At 36.7% G+C, this 23,464-nt stretch overlaps 1 long non-coding RNA gene across 1 annotated transcript in view; it reads left to right on the top strand.

Annotated features, from left to right (window-relative positions):
• LOC101690711 overlaps positions 1-23,464 on the top strand; it is a 58,619-nt gene that overhangs the window by 21,336 nt on the left and 13,819 nt on the right. The window contains exon 3 of the long non-coding RNA XR_006608040.1: positions 16,638-16,842. This is a non-coding gene — a long non-coding RNA (uncharacterized LOC101690711). The remainder of the gene's footprint in view (positions 1-16,637; positions 16,843-23,464) is intronic.

Genomic DNA, 23,464 nt, shown 5'->3' with positions numbered 1-23,464 from the left:
TGATGAAGTCGAAGTATTTTGAGAAAAAGCAAAAAGTTCTGTTGCTGCACCATCACTGTGAAGAATTGAGACCAATTTCAATACTTCGGAGGTGTCGGTTTGTGAAAACCTTTAGAAAAGTTAAGAGTAATGATTTTCAAATTGAAAGCCATGAAATTAACCCCAGGCACACCTGGGTATGTTGCCTGGTGTTATTCACTTTGAAAGATGCTTTTCAATTAAGTGAGGACGAAAGTAAATCTTGATTAACGTCAACTAAACTGGAAGTATTAAGAAGTCTGTGGGGAGCAGTGTATGCTTCTGACGTGATCTGTGTAGCCTAAATTTAAAATTGAGCCGGTCTCCTTTCCATTCTAAGCCTTTTACAGTTAAGCCTAAACTAGCACATGTAAAGGCTACCTACTATGGTTTTTAGCGCAAACAGAAATAAAGAACAAAACATTAAGTAAGGTCTTGAAATAAGCTATGGTGGACCTGGGAGACCTTGCTAGGAAAGATAATTGGATTCCTTTTGGGGGAGAGGGGTCTTTAACAAAACACAAAACCCAGTTCATGTCTATTTAAGGACCTTATCCGTGTGTTTATCCTCTTTCCCCCATTGCCCAGCGTTATTATACCACACATAGTATCCCGCCCATAGTAGTGCTCAACTGTATTTGTTAAATGAATAAACACATTTTTTTTTGATAGCAGAAAGAAGTAAAAGTCATTCTTGCAAACAACGCTGTTAAGCTACTCGTCTGTGCCATGGAACTTGACTACGTTTGCCTTTGATTTGTGGAATTCATAAAAGGTGATAACCTTGTAGCCATGTAAGAGTTCCACAATTCAGAGGCAAACGTAGTCAGGTTCCATGGCACAAACAAGTAGCTTAACAGCTTTGTCCTGGAGTGCGTTGAGGCAGGGAAACTAGCTTTGGGGAAACTGAAAATACATGTATATTCTTAGATCTGTGTTGACATGTTTGTTATACTTGGGAGAGAAAATGACCATACCTGAGGATTTTTGAAATCCCAGAGAAATTATGGATGTTTTTGTATCTCAGCCTCTTATTCTATGATTATATTACACACAGTGACACGCAAGCATTTGAGAAATATTTTCTAATGGTGTCACAGGTATATGCTTTGTCTCTTCTATGAACTCCTTGTTGGCAAATTATTTTTGGTCCTTCCTAGTTGTTCTCTATCAACCTGAGTATAATTCTGGATTCAAAGTGTTTTGAAAAGTCCTGGGTCATTGATCCAGACAGTGGAAAAACCTTCACTTGTATTTATGCTTAAATGATGAAGAAACTCTTCCAACAGTGGTTGACTATATCCTCTAGTCATACATCTAGAGAGAACATTTTATATTATTTTAATCATCTCATCGAACTTCTTAATTTTACATTTATGGAAAAAGATACTTTTGCTCAAGAATTTAATGTTTACTGAAGTATTCTCCCCATTTATAAAACATGACTTTAAAAGTAATTTAAATAAAATAACAGCTGTAAGACTTGCTAATTGCCATCGAACTCTAGGAAACTGCAGTAAATAGTTTTCTCCTTATTTCCTATCTGAATAGGCTTGGTACGGCTGTTCCTTTCACTTTAACATACACAGTCAGCAAAGGATATATGCGTTCCACTGGTGCTATTAAATATATCAGAATGTGACTTAATTTACTTCACAACTAATGTATATTTTATTTATCCTTTCATATTTCTTAGAATTAGGAGGAGCTAGAATTCCAATTAAAACCAATTGCTACCCACTTAAGCCCCCATGTTGCATCACCACTTCCTCATATCAGGGAGATCATATGATAGTTATCTTTCTCTGCTTGACTTATTTCACTAAGCATGATACGCTCTAGTAGGAGAAGAATAAATGAAACAAGATGGGATTGGGAGGGAGACAAACCATAAGTGACTCTTAATCTCACAAAACAAACTGAGGGTTGCTGGGGGGAGGGGGTTTGGGAGAAGGGGGTGGGATTATGGACATTGGGGAGGGTATGTGCTTTGGTGAGTGCTGTGAAGTGTGTAAACCTGGTGATTCACAGACCTGTACCCCTGGGGATAAAAATATATGTTTATAAAAAATTAAAAATTTTAAAAAAAGAAAAGGAAAAAGAAAAAAAACAATTGCTGAACACTTAAATGAGATTTGGGAAATATGTAAATCTTACTCAACTGTAGAGAATTTCATGATGAAGTAATGTTTTTTCCATAATGTTTAAGAATTTTCTTTAATGTAGAAAATTTTCTTTAATGTGAAAAGACATTTTCTGATTTTTAAAAGTAATACATAAATTAGCTTTATGTTAACCTTTAAGGATTGCTGTGTTGGTATAGGAAAATGCATCTTTTATACAATATGAAATTGGTAAGTTAAACAGCTTCATTTGGATGCATTTTGAAAATGGATTGCTAATAGATTTAAATGAAAATTAGTGTTCATATTCAGCATTCCCACATATTATAAGTTGTGATATTTTGTGGGAACCAAGTATCTAATAGTAGTGCTAAATCAGAGAATGAGTGAAGGTAGGCTCATGAGATGTAGCTAATGAATGATCAAGTAGCGTAATTACATAATTTAGCTTCTAAGCTCTAACATTATGTGTATCTATTTATTTTAGACTCTCCTCTTTAAAATGCAAGTATAAAGTTTTCCTCTATCAGATGGGAAGATTGATATGATTAATTAAAATGGAAAGGCTTTTGTAAAGTAGAAGTCAATACGTAAATCGTTAACGTTTCTGAATGATTTTTTAAAGGCTGCAGGTCCATTAAATTTTGAGAATTAATTAATCAAAATGAAAGGAAGCCAGTTTCCCCTACACTAACTTCAAAAGTGACACTTGTGAAGTGTCACTTATTTTCGGAAGTTATTTAAAATCCTTGGCAACTATTTAATAGATTTTTCAAATACTATGTTCATTTTAGTAGCGACTTCAAAGATAAGTTTTAAGTTAGTTTTTTCTAAGTTACAGAAGGATTTTTGCTTATTATTTAAGGAAATAAGTGATACAGACATGTATAAATTAAAGAGGGAAAAACCTTAGCCTTTATTTCTTGTACTATTCCTCCATCCCACTACTATTGATGAGCTTTTTTTTTTTTTTTAAAGATTTTATTTATTTCAGAAAGAGCTCGCATGTGAGAGAGAGAGCATGAGTAGGGTGAGGGGCAGAGGGAGAAGCACATGCCCCACTGAGCGGGGAGCCTGATGCGGTGCTCTATCCCAGAACCCCGAGATCATGACCTGAGCCAAAATGCAGACGCTTAAGTGACTGAGCCAAGTACACGCCCCTTTGAGCTTTTTCTATCAAAAAAGAAACATATATAAGTACACTTAGTAATACACATTGCTTTTTTTCATTAAAAATTGGATGGTTCTATACGTATTTTTCTGTAATTTGGTTTTAAAATTACTGTCTTAAACATTATTCCATAACAACACATAGATTTTCAGAATTTGTGACTATAACTGTACCATTTTCTGTCTATGTACCTTGATGTAATTATTCCCTTACTGAGGTTCTTGAAAATTATTTCCACCTTTATTCTATAAGTTAATAATTATATAAACGTGTGTGTATGTGTGTGCACACTATCTATCCTTATACACCTCTGCAGGTACTTTTCTAAGCTAGACTTCTAGTGGTGCTTTTGTTGTGGCTAAAGACTGTAGACATTTAAATTTTTCTTAGGCATTACCTAACACATTTGAATAGGTATATAAATTTAAACTCTCATAAAGTTATTAATAGTCCTCTTTCTCAGTACCATCACCAGCACTGAATATTATTTATTGTCTTAATTTTTGACCAATATGATAGTATTTATAGATGATTTGCTGATTTCTCTAAGGATTAACAAACAAATACTGACTTATCTGAAGAGTCAGACTTAAGAGAGACCTTCTGAAAATGGGTGCTTAAAGTAGAGTGGTCAATAAATTAGTGTACCTTTAAAGGGTTTTTTTTGTTTTGTTTTTTAAGGGATCAGTAATGTGTTACTGAAATATGTTGGATTTCATGGTCCTTTTTAGGGACACTTGGGTGGTTTAGTCGGTGAAGCATCCAACTCTTGGTTTCAGCTCAGGTCATGATCTTGCAGAGCCCCACATCAGGCTCTGTGCTTAGTGCAGAGTCTGCTTCAGATTCTCTCTCCCTCTTCCTCTCCCTACGTTCTTGCTCTCTGCCTCTCAAATAAATAAATAAAATCTTTTTTAAAAAGTCCTTTTTAAAAACATTGGAATATTAATATGTAGGAAATTCTGATGAGATTTGGGATTAAGGGCTTCTGATTTTGAGAGAAATGGACATTTTGATGTTTGTTTGGAGCAAAGGTGATTATTCTTACCACACATCTAGATTAAAATAAGAACTTCTGATTTGGGGATGCCTGGGTGGCTTAGTTGGCTAAGTGTCCAACTCTTGATTTCAGCTCAAGGTCACGATCTCAGGGTCCTGAGATCAGCCCCAGGTCCCCAGGTCAGCTCCACACTCAAGGTGGAGTCTGCTTGAGATCCTTTTCCTCTGCCCCCCAATGCCATCTTGCTCATGTGCACTTTCTCTCTAAAACAAATAAATAAAATAAATCTTTAAAAATAAAAACAACCTAAAAAACCCTTCTGATCTGGACCTCCTGCTCCGAGTTTCTTCTTGTCTCTGAGTTCTCCCTCCCCAAAGTCCTTCTGACATATCCTTCAGTTCACATCTTCCCAAATACATTAAATGTTCCTTGTTGCCCTGAAAGATTAAAAATAATGTAACTTATGAGTTTGTTCAAAAATCCAGTTTCTCACTTCTCATTTCTGAAGATTCTGATCCACAATGTCCAGAGTGGATCAGATCATAAGTTTTTACTAGAAATGAAAAGTGATTCTCCAGACTACATGTAGAGGACACTTAGGGAAAGACTGGGGGAAAGTGGTTTGTGTACGAGCAAAGGCTCTTCGTAATTACCTTTCTTTCCTTTTTATTCTGTTTTATCTTTTTAAAGATTTATTTTATTTATTTTAGAGAGAGAGGGGAAGGGTAGAGATAGCAGGAAAGAGAGAATCTCAAGCAGACTCCCCACTGAGTGGAGAGCCCTACATGGGATACCATCTCACAACCCTGAGTTTATGATCTGAGCCAAAACCAAGAGTCAGAGGCTTAACCCACTGGGCCACCCAGGAATCCACCTTTCTTTCCTTTTTAACCTGGAACATCTGTTTCTGTATCTCCTAGCCAAATGGAATGTTTTCTCTCTCTCTCCAAGTGGATTCTACGTTCTTCTATCTCTGTACTTCCTTAAGAAACCAGTTCCCTCCTCGTCACCTCATCCCTCACTTCCTAAGCCAAACCCCACCTCTTAAATGAAAATCTCCAGCTCTTCATCCCACAGGGTTCTGCTTCTACAGTATTTATTCACATCACACGTTTGACACTTATGGTTTAATATTGTTACTTATGGTTCACGTGTAATACTCTGTATCCCTCATAGCCTCTTACATGTAATCAACACTGTAAAAACATTGGTTGGTTGGCTGGTTGGTTGAGTGAGTGATCATATAATTAGACTACTAGGGAGCAGGTCAAAGACTGCACTTCAACCCCATGAAACCACTTCCTGACATTTTGCAACTCCTTCTCTTCCTGAGAGACTCTTGCTTTTGCTGCAAATTGGATTGCTTGTTTTGGTGAATTAAACAAAAGCTGATGCTTACCATATATTTGGGTCTATTAATTGCATGTTTAAATCACCGTACACGCTGTGCTTGAGAAAGTTAATCCATACCAAAGGTAAGGTTTTTAAATTTTATTTGAAGTCTAATGTTATAACTCTATACGATCTTTTCCCAGTAGGGTAAAGGCCCAGCATGCTTAGCTTAGCTTTCTTAAAAGAAAATTGTATTTATGTTCAGAATAATTCTTATCAGTAGCTACAACATAACATTGTGGTGAAGGCATTAGAATAAATGTATCATTTGTCACGGGCCCAGAACCTTAAGTGCATTTGATTTCTGTGCTGTATTCTTGCTATATGGAACTGAATTGTGTAATTTAGCATAGCTTTGAGTATAACCTGGCAGAGTGTTCATAAAAATTGGGATATACTACTAAAAATGATAATTTCCTGAGAATGGAAATAGAATTAGCATATATTTACCAGTGTTACTCAAGATGGCCTTTAGAAAAGCACCATGTATTGGAAGGAAATTGATCATGAGGTATGCATCTCCCTAATAATGTTTCATGACATAGGAAAATACATACTCTCTTTCTTCTCGATTTTGAAAAGCAAGCCCTTGATAAGTCACCTTGGAAAAATGGAAGCTATTTATTAGTTTGTCATTTTCCTGGACTGAAAGCATTTTGACAAATAAAAAGAGACATTCTTGGGACATATATTCCTTTTTCTTAAAACTAGCAATTTAGGACATTAGTGGAACGTCTACGGCCAGGCTGGTCTCCTGTATGTTTGACTGCAGGAGGAGCAGGTGTGCACTTCCAAAGTGTCTTTACAAGTGTCTCAGTGGGGCTTCCCTCCCACGCCTCTGCAGGAGACAGCTCATCTGTTTAATCCTTATGTTTTAGTCAACCTTTCTTATTATGCAGATAGGGCGCTGAGGCTCAGCTGGATTTTGACTCTCCGAATGAATTGATGGGGCTCTTTGATCTTAACTGTGTACTGCATCTGTTTCATCTTTCCTCTTAATACATAGTCTTCCAAACTCCTGTTCTAGCCAGTTGGCGTTCTTAAAATAAATCGCTAATTATACAAATAAAGAAATTAAAATTGCCATTTAAAACTCAGATACAAACTTCACTTTTCCTTTGGAACTTTTTTTGGGGGGTTATCATAAACTTTTTTGAAAAAATCTTCCAAATGATTTGTGTAACTCTCTAAGGGACCACTGGATTTGAGAGTATTTGACTACGTGTGTATGAATGTGCCTGTTCTTTGTAGGATTAGATTTGCATAGAAAGTAAGAATGACTGATCTTTGCAATTTAGTAAATTGTATAGTAGCACAATATCTTATTAATAGACCATATAAGAGCAAGAGGCATACAATCTACTTAGAAAAATCTACCATGTAACTAAAGGATCCTGCTGGGAATATTTCTTTTCTTGATGAGAGTGAGGGAGCCTGAGTTGCAGAGAAAATCAGTTGGAATTAGAACTAATCCTCATTGAGAAATCTTTCTAGGATGTTAAAATATCATCATTGCTTTTACACAAATCTTTGAAATGAGATATACGTGTTTTCACGTGCAGTGGAAGTGGAGGGTTGTTGACGGAACAGCGTGGGTTGTTTGCTTACCCATAGAAAGGTATGATTAATTGAATGAGAAAATATCAAATTTTTATCTGAGTAACCTTTGATATTCTAACCTGGTATTTTGGAGACTTGCATGTATTCTTTTTATTTTTAATTCTCCATGAATCCTCATTTATCTTTAAGTATACCACTATCTTATAATGATAATGTAACGTCAAGGCTGTCAGAATAATTTCAGCTGAGAGGAAAAAAGCTGATGTTTAATAAAAGCCAGAGGCCCTTGAGAGAATTATGAAAAAGTCTTTCTCTGAGAGGAAGACTATTGTGATACGGCCTTCTAGTCTGTTAAAATCTTTATCCCGACATATATATATATATATATATATATATATATATATATATATATATATTACTAATAACTATTAGTGATTCATCAGAATAAACACCTTCCTTAGAAACACTTAGGGATAAAGCATACAGAGAATACAATCTCTGATCAGTGCTCTAAAATATTGTTTTAAAAATATTCCACGAACTCTCTTCTACTGAAAGCATCTCTTAAGCCTCCGCATGGTACCCAAGTCTGAACTAGGGAGATTTTCTTCACTATTTTTGTACTCCCCATATGGAATCTGAGAATAACTGTGCAGGAGGAAATATGAAAGGTTACCCAATCCTTCTTCACACAGAACTACTCTGAGACCCACTAAAGATAGCAATGCTCCTCTCTAACCATTTAGTCTGTCTTGCTACCAGTTGGGGTGTTCTTTCTCTTTGTTTGCTTGCTTGTGTTTCAGCTGGCGAGAAAAGATCTAGCCAGTACCCAGGCATTGACATGTGGCTTCAGTATACTTCATTTAGGTTCCATGACTTCATTAGCTATAGTTTCTTATCTCACACACCTGATCGCTGTCCTCCTTTTATAAAATTGAAACAAAATTCCTGTACTTGTAGTTGAAGCAATTTAGTGCTGCTTGAACTTCTGAAAGATAAAATTTAGCCATTCCCACATAAAAAGAATCAATGCCATCCAAAATCTCATTCTGTTTCCATGCTCTTTTTGTCATTTGCCTGTCCTTAGAAAAGTTCCAGTGTATGTTAGAATAATGTCTTTTTGGTTCACTGATGTGACTCTCAGGTCAAGGCAGCCTGCTATATTCGAATGTATTTAAAAGTTGCTAAATGGCTCCCTGCACGTTCCCTTGTATTCATCAGTTCTGATCCACAGTCATCCTTCACTTACTTCCTTATTACTTCCTAAAAGTAATTGGGTGATTCACTTAAACTCCATTATTCTACCTAATCGTGAAGGTGATTTTCTTACATTATCCTCCAGACAAGGTTGGGGAGAAAACATTTGTCTTGAATGGGTTGTTGGGAATATGGTTTCTGTTAATTGCCACTGAAATGGCCTTGTGTGGGCTCTCTGGTCAGGATTTTGTTCCATGAATGTCACGATGTCGCCTCAGTTCTTGAACATCCCTTGTACTCATGAACTTCCAGAGAATCAGCCTTAGTTCTCAGAAGTTTTCTGAGGTTGGAAGTTTGAGTGACCCATTAGTGGGCTGTTTAAAACCAATGGAATGGATCACAGCCAGCACTAAAAGTTAATAATTGTAATAATTTTAATAATATTAAAATAAAGAGAATGGAACTGTCAGAGCACACTGAATCTAGCAAATATTGTCTCATGAACACATTTTTCAAAAATCTTCTGAGTGTGTGTGTGCTCCTTAGCTCTACTATAAATATTTTCTTACCATGGGTTTCAGTTTGAAAAAAAAGCCCAAAAAACAAAAACAAACCTGAGTTAGGTCATATACCCTTTGTTAGCTTTTGCCTGGATGCTGGGTTTTAGAATTTAGAGTATTATCTTACCATATTAAAATTCTGGGGTTTTTTTCCCCACTAGTTATCATCAAACAAATCAAGAGAACTCATAGCAGTAGAAATAATAATGAAAGCTTAGCAAATATCTCCAGAATTTTTAAGAGTTCAGCTATATCAGCTTGCTGATGGTACAGTATTCTTACTGATTAAACCATTTAGTTTTAAGTAATTCTCTTAAGAAGTGACTGTAAATGTTTAGTTACACAAGAGAAGCATATAGATCACTGAAAAAATATTTTGTTAATATCTTACTTTGTTTTGGGGTCAAACAGATTGAATATAAACAATGGCTTAGGTTGTGGTAAGAAAGGAAATCATAGTTATCACTCACTCTTTTAAAATATCTCAGGGTTGGGGCACCTGGGTAGCTCAGTCAATTAAGCGTCCACCTCTTGATCTCAGCTCAGGTCTTCATCTTAGGGTCATGAGTTCAAGCCCTGAGCTGGATTCTATGCTGGGTGTGGAGCATACTTAAAGGAAAACAAAAAAAACAAAAAAAACTCAAGTTTAAATTTCTGCCTTTTCCCTTAAAATTTTTTTTTGTAAATATGACCCTTACTTTATGACTGACATAATTGATTTTTCCCCCTTGCCTTGTACCCAGCAGGAGTCAGCATAGAGAGGAACCTAGTTGTACTTTTATTCCATACCTGTATTTTATTTGAAGACTGAGGAATGTAAATGCAGAGAGATAAGCATGAAAGAGAGAAGAAAAAGATATTACTCGGTTGTGCACATAAGTACATAGTTTAATAGTCATTGTGTTTATTATGAAGTGTGTCATTCTTACTCTCTATAAAGTCCAGGGTGTCCATAACCTGATAACCCAAGGCCAGCAGTGGTTGGGTCCCTCCAGAACCTGTCAGAAATGTGGAATGTCAGGCTCCACCCAGACCTACTTGAATCAAAATCTGCATTTTAACAAGATCCCTCCCTGATTTACATGACCATAAAAGTTTGAGGATTGGCATATAGCATGAATATTACCAGTTGCTCTAAGGGCATGTGTTCATTTCATGGATAACATTTACTCTGGAATAGAAAAATTAGCAAGCGGGAAAAACCAGCAGTTTTTCATATCCCAGTGCAACGGTTGACCATCTAATGGTGTTTAAAATTAGTGGTGATGACAGTGATGCTGCTGCTGATGAGAAAACCCATTATTGAGTGCTCCCAAGTGCTGGCCATTGTATCTGGCACGCCATCCAACCCCTTTAACCATCATCTTTTCCCTGTGAGTTCAATACTGTTTTATAGACAGGCAGTAAAGGCCACAAGTTGCACGTACACCTGTTGCAAATCCAAGCGTTCTGGTGACTAACATCTGTGATCGGCAGTTGCACCTTTTATATTCCATATAAGAAGGAAACATGACACATGAAAGGTTCCTATGAAAGTATCGGTTGATATTTGTTTAGATAATATTTATAATTAGCAATGAGTTCTCAAATCTGCATATTTGAAAAGACAAAAAGCGTCTTGTTTGAAGCCCATACCAAGCTTTCAGGTTATCCGTGGAGAATTTACAATATACCAGGAGTTTCCCCTTGTGCCGTACTGGGCACCCTTAGCTCTGGGCATTCTGCTGGCAACTAGAGGACCTAGCCTTGAGAGCCAACTGCCTATCTGAAGATGGACATGTGTCATTTGTAACATGAAGAGTGCTCCTAACTTGAAATGATTCTGGAATAATCCAGAATGTATAGTTTGTCTCTCACGTGCTGGGTTCGATCCTTTATAAGGATCCTTTATAAGAAAGGAGAGGCTGCTGGAATATCAACAATTTGGCACTTACTGAGTGAAGAAAATTAACTTACGCAATGAAGGCTCCTGAAACAGCAGCATTGAAATGAGAGTTGAAAGGAAAAGGTCATGTTATGATACAAACAAACAACACTAAGCGGGCACCTGGCTGGCTCAGTCAGTAGTTGCAACTCTTGACCCCGGACTGTAAGTTCGAGCCCCAAATTGGATATAGAGATATAAATTAATCTCTAGGGGTGCTTGGGTGGCTCAGTCAGTTAAGTGTCTGACTTTTGATTTCAGCTCAGGTCATGATTTCAGGGTCATGAGATCAAGCCTCATGTCGGGCTCCCTGCTGGGTATGGAGTCTGCTAAAGATTCTCCCTCTGCTTCACACTCCACCCCTCCTGCTCATGCTAACATACACACACACATACACTCTCTCTCTCTCTAAAACATAAATAAGTAATAGAACAAAATAAAATCTTAAAAAACAACAACACAGTGTATCTTACAGATATCTGAGTAGACAAACTAGCAAATCATGTCTACTAGCATGAAGGGTGGATGTTGTCTCTACTTTTTTATAAAGAAACTGAAACACCCTTCATACTCAGTGATAATAACTTTTTTAAGGTTGATAAGTTTATTAATGCTTTTAAAAGAGCTACATACATATAACACAAATTCATACAGTAGCAAAGAATATACAGACAGCCCCTAAGTTATACTATGGCTCGACTTAAAATTTTTTTATTTTATTATAGTGCAAAAGTGATACACATTCAGTGAAACCGTACTTTGAATTCTGAATTTTGATCTTTTCCTGGGCTAAAGAAATATGGTAAAATGGTCTTTCCTGATGCTGGGCAGCAGCTCCAAGTCAGCCGTGGAGGCTGAACAACCCGTACATACACTTACAACTCCTAAACTGTTCGGTGTCTATACAATCATTCCGTTTTTCACTTTCTGTACAGTATTCAATAAATTACATGAGATTTTCAACACTTTATTATAAAGTAAGCTTTGTATTGGATGGTTTGGCCTAGTGGTAGGCTAATAAAGTGACCTGAGCATAGTTAAGGTAGGCAAGGCTAAACTAAGGTATTCGGTAGATGAAGTGTATTAGATGCATTTTAAACTTATGATATTTTAAATTTTTGATGGGTTAATCAAAACATAATTCATTGTAAATCGAGGAATATCTGTACTGTGAGAGAGTTCCTCCCCTCCTGTTCCTCAAGTGCCACATTCCCCACTGAAACAACCACCGTTAGCAATTTCTTATGTATCTTTCAGAGATTCTCTAAATATACAAATATTATGAACAAACTTTTATTAAACAAAATGATAACATACAATACACTGTTCTTTCCCTTAAGATGGATCATAGAAATGATTTCATATCATTACTTCTTCATTAATTTTAATGGCTACCTGGCATTCCACAGTATGGATATAGCCTTCTTTAACCAGTTATGTTTGGTGATTTTTTGGATCATTTGCAGGCCTTCGCTGTTGCAAATAGTGCTGCAACAAAAATGAATATGGACATAGATGAATATATGTATCCTCAGGTCTTCACATTCAACGTCCTGATTTGTTTTTACTATACAATAGTTACATAATGGGGAAGAAATAACCAATTAGCATAGTAGGCAGAATAATAACTATACTTGCAAACATTATTTACTATGTGGTAAGTACTTTGTAGTAGTCGTTTAACTCTTATAATGCTATGGAGATGTTATTATTACTATTACTGTTTTCATTGTTGTTGTTCATCATTGAAGTGAGAAAACCAGGATCTAAATTCACCCACTGCCGAGCTGTGCTGCTTCCCAGGGATTCCACTGCTCCTTCAACAATGACAGAGTATATATTGAATACCTACTGTATACTAAGCAAATGACATGTATAGTTTAATCTTCACAATAGCGTTACAAGGTGGTGGTATTTTTTTTTTTTTCTTAACAGAGTCTTAATGAGTTTTGATAACTTGCCTGAAGTCCCCAAGCTGGTAAGTGAGGAGCTAGGCATAGGACAGAACAGGCCATCTGACTCCTGAGACCACGGCACAACAGGAAGGGAAATGAGGTGTTTGATTCTCCAGCAAGTAGGCCAGAAGGCAGGAAGGAAATAAATATATGTATGAGATTTAATTAAACAGATTCAAGTGACCAGAGGGACTAGGAAGGACTGTTGCAGCGGCCAGCAGAAGCTGGTGCATGGTCCCAGATAAACACCTAAGTAAGATTTAGTTGTCTGTGTGGATTCCCAGTGGATATTGGTGCAAGCTTCCCCATGGACAGTGTGTTTCTAAGTCCAGATGAACGTGTTCTCACCGACTCTTTCCATCTGAGCAAAAGTCCACACCTGTGCATCACATCTATATAATAAACAACCCATTGTGAGGAGGGGCGCTGGCAGGCTCTAGAGAGAGCTTCTGCTCTGCATTGGAATGTGTGCCCCCAGGGAGCAGAAATCAGCAGGCACCACATTGGAAAAGGAAAGGAAGAGCCCTAAGATTCCTTGAGGGGTTGACCATTCCTCCAGGTCACATTCTCCTATTTCCACTTCAGTTTCCCAGCAGTCCTGTTTCTTTATTGGCACAGCCTATGGCAGAGCTAGGGCCTGCTTCTTAAGACCTGTAGGGTTTATAAAAAGTCACATTTATCTATTCATTATTATTATTATTGCCATTAGTTTTTTTACTGATGTATATTTGACATGAAACATTACATCCATTTGTGTGGTGATGGATGGTGACTGCACCCATGGTGAGAACTGAGTAACATACAGAATTATCGAATTCTTGTGTTGTACCCCTGAAATTATTCCTGTCATTATTATTTCATAAATCCATTTTATCACCTAGGCTCTATTTCTGTGTCTGGTGGGTTTTCCTTGTTTCAGATTGTGCCATTTAATTCAGTGACTCTGGGGATTTTCGTAGAAAAAAAATGAAATTATAAGTGTAGGTCGATGTGTCTGGATTCTTTATATGGGGGTTATAGGAAAGGTAAGAATGAAGATATGTAACGAGTGTTTACTGCAGGTCAGGAGAGATGCAAAAGGTTTTGTATGCACTATCTGATTTAATACCAGAGCTCCGCCAGGAGGGTATTATTTTTGTTGTTCCATTTTACAGATGGGGGCTTCTATTCAGACTTTTTGAGATGAACTATTGTAATGGTGTCAAAGCAAGCTCCTGGGCAAGAAGAAAACACTTTCTCATCCCGCAAAACATACTTCCTCCTCGGACATTTCTTCTTCCAATCTTTGTCCAGATGCACTCAGTAATCAGTATATGTACAGTCCCATACTCCGCTGTTTTCGTTTACTGTAGTCATAAAAATTTGATTTCCTCAATCATCCCATTCTCACGTAATGACTGCATACACCTAATTGCTGTAGTTTAGTAATTTCCCTCTTTAGGAATATTAGATTGTTTTCATTTTCTCTTATAGACACTACTGTGATGAAAAACTCAGTGTAAGTACTATGTTTTATCCTGAATTTCTTAGGGAAAAGTCTTTCAGTCAAAGAATAAAAAAGCTTTTGACTCATGAAGTTTCTGAGTTAGAACTATTTTCATGGGCGCAAGTAGTGAGCAAGACTGAAACACTTATTTTGGAATCTTAAGAAAAATGGTATCTCTTTGTAGGTCTGAATTGGGGGGTTTGGGGGTATGTTTAAAGATACAATTCTTGAATGAATATGTGGGGATCATTGATCTATAGAAACAGACACAAGGCCTAAAGAAGGATTCTTTTGGCATTACTTAAATTCTAAGATGGGTAAATTGGGCTTTGGGGAGGATGGTGTGTGCAACAAAAATGTTCATTCTGCATCAACATGCATTTCTTGAGAAACTGCCATGTGCCAGGCCCCATGGTGGTCATCAAGCCTCTGACAGTGAAGGTGATAGTCTGCTCATTTCCTAACATCACTAAAGGTCATGTCTAAGGGTTTTTGTTGTTTTGTTTTGTTTGTCCTTGAGACTGTGCTGCAGCATACCCTCAGCCTCTAGTGTCTCTGAATCCTTTGTTCTTCTGCTTTCCTGGGCTCTGACGTATTTCTTCAATGCAGCCCCAGACATGAAGGACAAAGAATATCTTACTCTCAGAAAGACATATGCATAGATATGATTTCTGAGAATTCCTGAAACCATAGTTTTCTCCTCCCATCTCTGTTCTGGTAGGATTTAAGAAGCCTTTTTATCTTCCTGGAAAGAAAGTATCTCGCTCTGTAGTTTTGGGGATCCCTACATCATCTTATCCCTGTCATATATAGCTCAGACTGCATCTAACTACATTTATCTTTTCAGCACTTCATGCTAAATAAACCAAACGCAGGGGCTTTGGACCTTCCATTACAGGAATATCCTCATGTGGAAATAAAATGCAAATTTAGATACATACCATGATTCGTTAACACAGTACACTCTACCTGCAATTTTCATAGGTAGAGAACCATTTTGGTCCCTTTAGGGAGCCAAATATATAGAATTCCTATTTAAAATGTAATTCAAAATTGCATTTTAACTTTTCACCAAATTCTTCCATCCCGGAAAAACCTACTGATTTGTTGATAAATACAATTTTATTAACATATTGTATATTACTCTCTTTAAAAGTCTGCAATGTAAATGTTTTTTAATGCACTGATGTTGAAACACTTCAAAGGGGAAAAATAATCGTTTAGTAAGTATTAGATTGGTTTAATGGCTTACCATGAGATCAAACTCTTTACTGGTCAACTGAATATTTCACTTTAAAAAATATTGTTAACGTCATTTTACAGGAATGTTATTAAGTGTGTTACCAATATACAATTCAATTTCAGTAAGTTCATTAAGGTATGTGTGTTTATATCTACCAATCAATTGATCAATCACACTTCTATATAATTTGAATTAACTGATTTTTTTTCTGAAGGGAAAATTTGTATTAGGATTTAGAGATGTCTGTCTCTTTATCTAAAGTTGTGTAAGTTATTCTTAGCTGCAATGCCCAAATTAGTTCCTCATAAAATTCTCTGCAAGTATGATTTGAACTTATTTGTAAGGCTGAGTTCCAGGAATGGGAATTTATAGAGTACTCTTGCTGATGAAAAGGGGATGGATGGATACAACTTCATAATGTCAGAATACAGTTTCCAGGGGTTGACCTAAGACTACTTAGCCATAAAGCTGTCTCCGCTGGGTAACAGTCTGTTCAGAGACATGACCAAGGTAATGCAGATGTGGAAAAGAAAATACAAAGGCATCTGAAAAAGGAGCTCTGATAGGTTTTTTTTTTTTTTTAATTCTCCTTAAGTTTCTAATATCCCATATCCTTAACACTGCGATTGAAGTACTCTCTGTTGCAACCTTACACATAGCCTCCTTTTTGAACTCAAAACCTAGGAACTACATGTCTGAGATCTGAATGTATTCTGGGTCTCAAATCAATCTTGTCACTCCTCAGAAAGCAATGCAAGATAATAAGTAGTATTCACCTGATTGCTTTCCTGCTCCGAGACAGCTGGTGACGCGTGTCTTCCTGATAACCAGGAGTTTCAGATCTAAGGCAGGGATAAAGGGAAGCTGGGAGCTCGCAGAATCTAAATCTGACAGTCGATGGCTGAGGAGAGGGTCAGAAGGGATAGAATCTGTGACACGTATGAGAAGGGAACAAAATTTATCTGCTCTGGTTGCAATGATTAGATGTCTCTTTGTCTGGCTTTCTTACAGCGGTTGACTGATTGTACCCGCCAGCTGGCTAATATCATAATTAACAAAGTTGCTACTATATCTGCAAAGTTTAATCGAAAAATTTGCCAGCGATATGATGGCATTGTCACAAAGATCACAAGGGACACGGAGTTGACTTTTGCTCAAGGTGGAATGGCAAAGCCGTATAGGCAAGATGAGAAATCGTGAACTTGTTCAGCCGAAGGTACGTTTGTTTGCTTTTTCATAATTCCACATCTGGGCTTTCTTATTCAGATTTTTTTTTGTTTGATGGCTTGTGGATTACGATTTGTTTTGTGACCAAAATGATTTGTAAAAAGATCCATATGCATCTTGAGCATTTACATCATATTCTCTGAAAGCTTTGGGTTTTTTCCAAATCTGGGAATTCAGAACTATAATGAAATGGCTTTTGATGCAGAGAATAGAGTATAAAGCAATGTTTTGCCTGTCGTTGTGTCTAACCTTTATCGGTTTTCAGATTAACTGTTTGTTAACAAGTATCAATTGAACCTTTTATATTGTGTAGCCTTGGATTCATTTTGCTCAAAAATAAGAGCCTTTGCTCTGCTTTTTCTATTGTGTTAACCTCGTTATAGGGGTGAAAAAAGTAAGCATAGTTATAGAAGATGTGGAGGTCCTATTTCGGTTTCAAGAAATGCTCAAAGCAGTTGGGAAGGAAGGCTGGGGTCTTGACTTTTGTCAAAGTAATTGGGGCTTTTTACAACATTTAGAAAGACCAGCATATCTTAAAATCATGCTATTCCTCAATGCCAGTCTGGCCATTGACTGTCATACCTGTATTTTCTTTTTTACTGGGATTTGCTTTGTTTGATTGAATATTCAGGCTCTGGGGAGTTACCCAAATTACAGTCATCACATATTGCTAATTAATGAACTTGAATATTAATGAGAAGGAGTGTGTGCCTCTGTGTATGCCTGTGTGCTTCCTCAGAGTACAAAGAGAGAGGAAGGTTTCTCAAAAATGATGCAGAAGGTGAAGTTTGGGCTGTTTATGCTGTGTCACATCACCGCTAGAATACCAAAGCAATCAATCTGCAGTATAATTGGGACTTACCCTGAGGTTCTTTGCTTCCCTCTGTGGTCGTCTAGACCAGTATATCATGGCAAAAATAAAGCAAAATTGTGTGTTTGTTTGTTTGTTTTACCAATGCCATTTGCTGTGTGTATTAATAGCAGTTTTTAAAACATAATGAAATGACATTTTGGAAACGAATGCATAGCAATGCGTATTTTTAATAAGCCCATTTAAACTTTCTCACGGCTTTATTCCTAGTCATGGGAGACTAGATACTCTGAATATATTTATTTGAAAATATGAAAATCAAATTTCATATTCTCAAAACTTAAAAAATGAGCCACTTATGAGATTGTGAATTTTAAACTCTTTAAGTGTCCGAATAATAGAAAAAAAACTGTTGAAAATTTGGCTAAAATTTGACTCAGCATATTTCCAATCTTCACTAAAATTTAATGACGTTGATAAGAAATACTGGAAGTGGAGGTTTAAGATATCATTTTATTATATTCCGGATGTCATTTTCGGAAGAGAGTGTTATTCTCATGAGAGAGAATCTCTTTTTTTCTTTGACTTTGCATTTCTCGCCTCCTAGTATCTGGTACATAATAGGCACTCGATAGATATTTATTGAGTGAACAAATTAATGAATTTAAGTCTTTCTGCTGCTGTTCAAATATGGTTAACATTTGCTTCCTCCAATCAATAACTTTTGAATGTAGTAAACATTATGGATAGAAACAAGGAGATGAATGGCATAATCACAGACAATAGGGGGGATTAAGTTCCTAAAATGATATAATGTTGTTTTAACCTAAACCTCCATAACATTTTGTGTCATTGAGATTTCCTATTGTAAGAACTCAGTTGGAGTAGCGAAGGTCTATGAGGATTAGAAAAAGCCAGGAAAGTGGTTCACAGCTGATACACCCGTTCTTTTAAACAGGATTATCTCCTGAGATGTGTAGAAATGAACTCTTGTCAGAGTTTCAAAGGAATTAATATTTTTGGTAAAATGTGCTAATGTAAAGAGTTAGAAGATTAGTGATGCATAATGAAAGCAGTGCATTCTTTCACATGGAAATAGGAATATAATAAATGTCCTGCAGGTGATTGGGGCTGTAGCAATTTTATTGAAGATTAAAGTTTGATTGACCTTTGTTAGGGTGATTAACCCTTCTGAAATTAAAAGCTAGAGCTGAATTATTCTGGCCAATTTAAATGCAAACATTGAGCAGGTCGTATGTCATTCAACTAATAATAATTAAAAAAAAACCCTATTTTAATTTTCATTTTTGCACTTCTGAATGGGATGCTGCTTTGGAAGGATCATAGCTCTGGCGAGAGCATCCCAGTGGCAGGGAATATGGACTAATGTATAGATAATTGGGAGCACATGGGAAGCATCCCAGGCATCACTCCTATCCAAACATCAAAACCACCGCCTCAAAAAAAGCCGGGAGCCTGAAGGCAATCTCCACACACTGAAAAATGCGTGCTCTCAATAGAAAAACCGATCTAGAAATGTCCTGAAGAGGTTAGGAATAAATAGCAGGGACATCTCTATTCTAATCCACTGCTAGCCACCTAAACTGGATATTATATCCGTGTTAAATCTGTATGACATCTCCTGTAAATGGAGGCTTTGTGGTATGGTTGCTTAGGAAGCTGTTTGTTGCAAAATGTTGATTTCTTTCTAATGTTTAGAATTTCGTTGCCTGTGATCTCTGAGAGTCTATAAATATATTCAGTATCTTACATTAGGTCCAAAAATGTTATAGGAGGAGCGAACTCTCGTTGTTTACAAAGTCATGTAATGGGTGGGTTTTATTTTTCTTCGTTAAATTTTTCAGAAAATTTGTGAAAAGTTACATATTCACGTCACTGCAAAAGCTGTTGCTATTTTTCATATCACGTTAAATTTTTTTATTCCCAAGTCAGTGAGTTGTTTAAGTCCCACCACGTAGTGAACAACATCTTCCTTTTATGTGTCTGTGGACTATTAAAATGATAATACAGGTTCTCTTCATTCTATATCTAATTTACTTCTCTCTCTTTTCATCAAAGCATTCACTCTGAACATGTCAAGGGACGAATGTCCCAAGTATTATAGTGTAAAAATTAAGAAGCCTGAGGTGCTATGGTTTATTTTTGCGCAAGCTTTTCATGTACCCTTTTTAGCATTTTTTTCTGAAAGATAGACTTCTACCCCAGGCCTATGTAGAAAGTCAAAGATGAAAATCCTGTGATAGAGTGAGAGGGAATTCAGTTGGCTACGTGACGCTGGCACCCTCCAAAGAGCGGGGTGATACCTTGCAGTACAGATTAATAATCTGTTTGGCTAAGATCTGTTTGCTATAAAGATAATTTCCTAATTCTTAATCGTGGGGTTGGTATTCAACCATAAACTGTAAACAAATATGTTGTTCTGTACCTTGCCTGATAAAGTGTATTTTATTAGCTTGAGGTTGGGTACATTAAATTGTCCAACTTTTTAAAAACCCAGTTGTTCCGTGATAATACTTTTCTTATTAGAGACACTCCTCACTAAAACAAACAAACAAACCCTACTCTAAACTCAGTCTCTAAAATAAGCACTATTCATTCTTCAGCTGTAATTCAATAATCCCCTCTAATTTGATTATTCTTATTTTACCTCTTACCAGAACGGAATGAAAATAATTGGGCGTTAAAATTTATTGTAAACATGACATCCTCTCAGCATAAAAAACGAATATGCCAATCTACTGATAGTATCTTCTGTGTGTTGCCCTCAGTTACCAGCAATCTTTCCCATAAAAGAAAATATGGCTTGAGAAGGCGAGATTCATATTGTCTTGGCGTAGAGAAAAGATGTGCTGAAAGAGCAGAGGCAAATAAGATTATATTTTGTTAAATCCCAAATCCAATCATTTGTTTTGCTTCAGTGTATTTAGAAGACATTTTTATTTCTTTGTTGCCTTTGTTTCTGGCAATCTGTTCGCCTCTAATCCACCCAGTCCCAGACCTGACATTTTCTCTTATGGCTGCAGAAGAACATTCTTTACCATTAACAACCAAAATTAATCCTTTTGATATTTTCTTGGGCCGCATATTTTAGTAGGAGTCCTGGTGCTTATAAACCAGACTCTCCGTAGAGTGACCAGTGGTGTCGTTTTATTAACTGCATCTTGTATGGTTTGTGAGTCAATAATTTAATGCCACAAAAATTTAGAGTAGACCCACTATGAACAGTCGGATGGTGCCAAACCAAAGAGAGACAACAAGTGGCAAACACAAGGATTTTCAAGGTTTTTAAAATCCCTCATGGTCAAGAACTTGTCTGAATTTTTCAAGGTGTTATTCTCCTTAGCGGGCTGTGCTTCTAGAATAAAATGATTTGGTTAACGTTGGTCAAGTGAATTTTTTCTTGTAGTTTGTTTGACAAAATCATAAAGATACCCCGGATACCATAAATGCTCCGATGTTAACTTCCCAGCTAATTGTGAAAGTTCTGAAACATCAGTTTACGGGTGAATTGGAAGGTGACCTACTGGAGGGTAGTGACTTGTAGCCTGTTGAGGAGGTGCATTCCATGCCACTTGTTTTCACACCACTTCTGCATAGGACTTTGGAATATGGAGAACTGCTTGATAAAATAGCTTCTGACTAAATGCCTTTAGCATTAGTCTTTCTGGAGCCATCACCAACTAATCTGTATGGGGTGTCAGCAAGAATTATTTGGGTATCTCATATGTACCACGTATCCCCTCAGTGCAGCCAGGTGGGCCCATGAGTCACGTTTTCTGGACCAGAAACTGAGACTGAGGGTGGAGAGCAATTGGCCTGGCTTGGAAGCAGGTGCCATATTTCAAGGCCTTCTTGAAACACCAGAGCTAGTGTTGCCATATCCGTAGCATCCCACTTTGCTGAAACTTGGTGACTGTGAGCATGGGGATTTGAGATGATTGTAAACTCTTCTCTTGGACAAAGGAATTTGCTAAATTGCAGGGACTACAAGGAAAGAAGGAACTCTCCCCTGATTTGTTCCTAAGGGAGAGAAGAGGTGCTTTAGAATGACCAAGATTATTCATGGGCATATCCATGCAATGAACTTGACTTGGTTGGCTCATCTCATGGAGACTAAAAATTGTCCTGCCCAAATATTAATCATTTAATTCATTGAAAGTCAGCCAATAGGCTTTTCTTTTAAAAAATTATCTTTAAAATGTTTGTAATTAACTGTCTTTCATTTGAAATTTGTAAATAATTCTGTTGAACCCAGTGAGAGTCAGAGGTATCCCCACCTCACCTCACACACTGTCATTGGCTAAGCAGTTTAACAACCCTTGATAAATGTGCCTCCATGTTTTTATGATCCCTCCTCCTGAAACTGCATATGAGTCCAGAGTCTGTCAGATTGCTCTCCCATTGGGAATTGCCCAGTTGCTTATACCAAATGAGTTTAAGTGAATATGTGAAAAAAAAAATATATATATATATATGATATTGTATGGGGTTACTGTAATGTGAGAGAAAGCCATCACGCTCCTCTGGCAGAAACAATTATTGTCCTCATTTCCTAATTCATTACGAGAACAAAAGAGTTAGCATGGGTTAAACAAAAAGTAAACCTTTGCAAAATTAGCATAGGAGGTTCCAAAAGTTTGGAACAAAATTGACAGATCAATTTTCAGTTGGAGAGTTGGTCCACTTTTAAAAAGTTGATTCTTTTGGTCTGTGAACCCTCAGAGCTTGGGTCAGAGGGGTGTGATAGGTCTAAAGACATCTCTGTTTCTGCCCACAAGGGCATAGGAGAGTGCCTGAGACATGGTAGGTACCAAGGGAGTGTTTGTCAAACTGGATCATGATTATTACCATCAAAATAAAGTTAAGGACATTGAATTCAATATTTCCTTATAAAGTCCTGGGGTTTGCACTAAGAAAGAAATCTAAGTTTCAGAGTTGGAAAAGAGAAAAGGGAAATTGAGATAGATGATAGATGAAGGATAGATTCCCATATCTACTATAGAATTCTTTTGAGAATGACCCAATTTTTTTTCTTTACTTTGACTTTAATGCTTAAACCTGTCAATTTCCTTCCAACCTGAATTGTTAGTTACTGGTTACTGCTACCTTGCCAACAGCTAAACTAGTTTTTCTGAACTGACTAGAATAATCAAAATTATCAGATGGGTTGATGTTTATAGGAAAATAAGAAAAATGATTCACAATATTCATTTTGAAAATGAATGAAAAGGTGACTAGAAGGCATTGTGTAGAATCATGGGAGGGATGTAAGAGTATTTGCAGGAAAATTAGAAATTACTCTTGTAATTCTAACTGTAAATAAAAGTCAAACAGTAAAGTGTATAAGAAAACGAGAGCATCTTCCTTAAGAGATGCTAAGCAAGATGGAAGAACAAGTTTGACCAACATCTTCTAAGTATATAAATACTTGAGAATTCATTAACCATTTGAGTCCTGCTTGATGATGATTAAACCCTTAGGCAGATGTGAATCAACTTCTCTATGTGGAAACATTGAGAGAAACATTTATGAAAAATATGATCCAATTTCTGAAAATACAGGCCAATTAAAGTTTGAGATTTAATTTAGGAATTTTGACTCTGTCTGCATGATGTATATATTAATGATGATTTCTCTCCCCTCATTCTTCATCTTCATAAGCAAAGGGAGATTTTTTTTACTTATTGACATATTACTGAAGAATCTAGCTTTTCTCCAAAATTACACATTTTTTGCATAAATGTGCCTAATTACCTGAATTCAGTTTTGATTAGCAGTG

Source organism: Mustela putorius, unplaced genomic scaffold, assembly GCF_011764305.1.
Source record: "Mustela putorius furo isolate JIRA1106 unplaced genomic scaffold, ASM1176430v1.1 tig00000788_pilon_pilon_pilon, whole genome shotgun sequence".
NCBI classification, from domain to species: Eukaryota; Metazoa; Chordata; class Mammalia; order Carnivora; family Mustelidae; genus Mustela; species Mustela putorius.
Note: the sequence above shows the minus strand (reverse complement) of the source record. Positions and strands in the feature narration are given on the sequence as shown.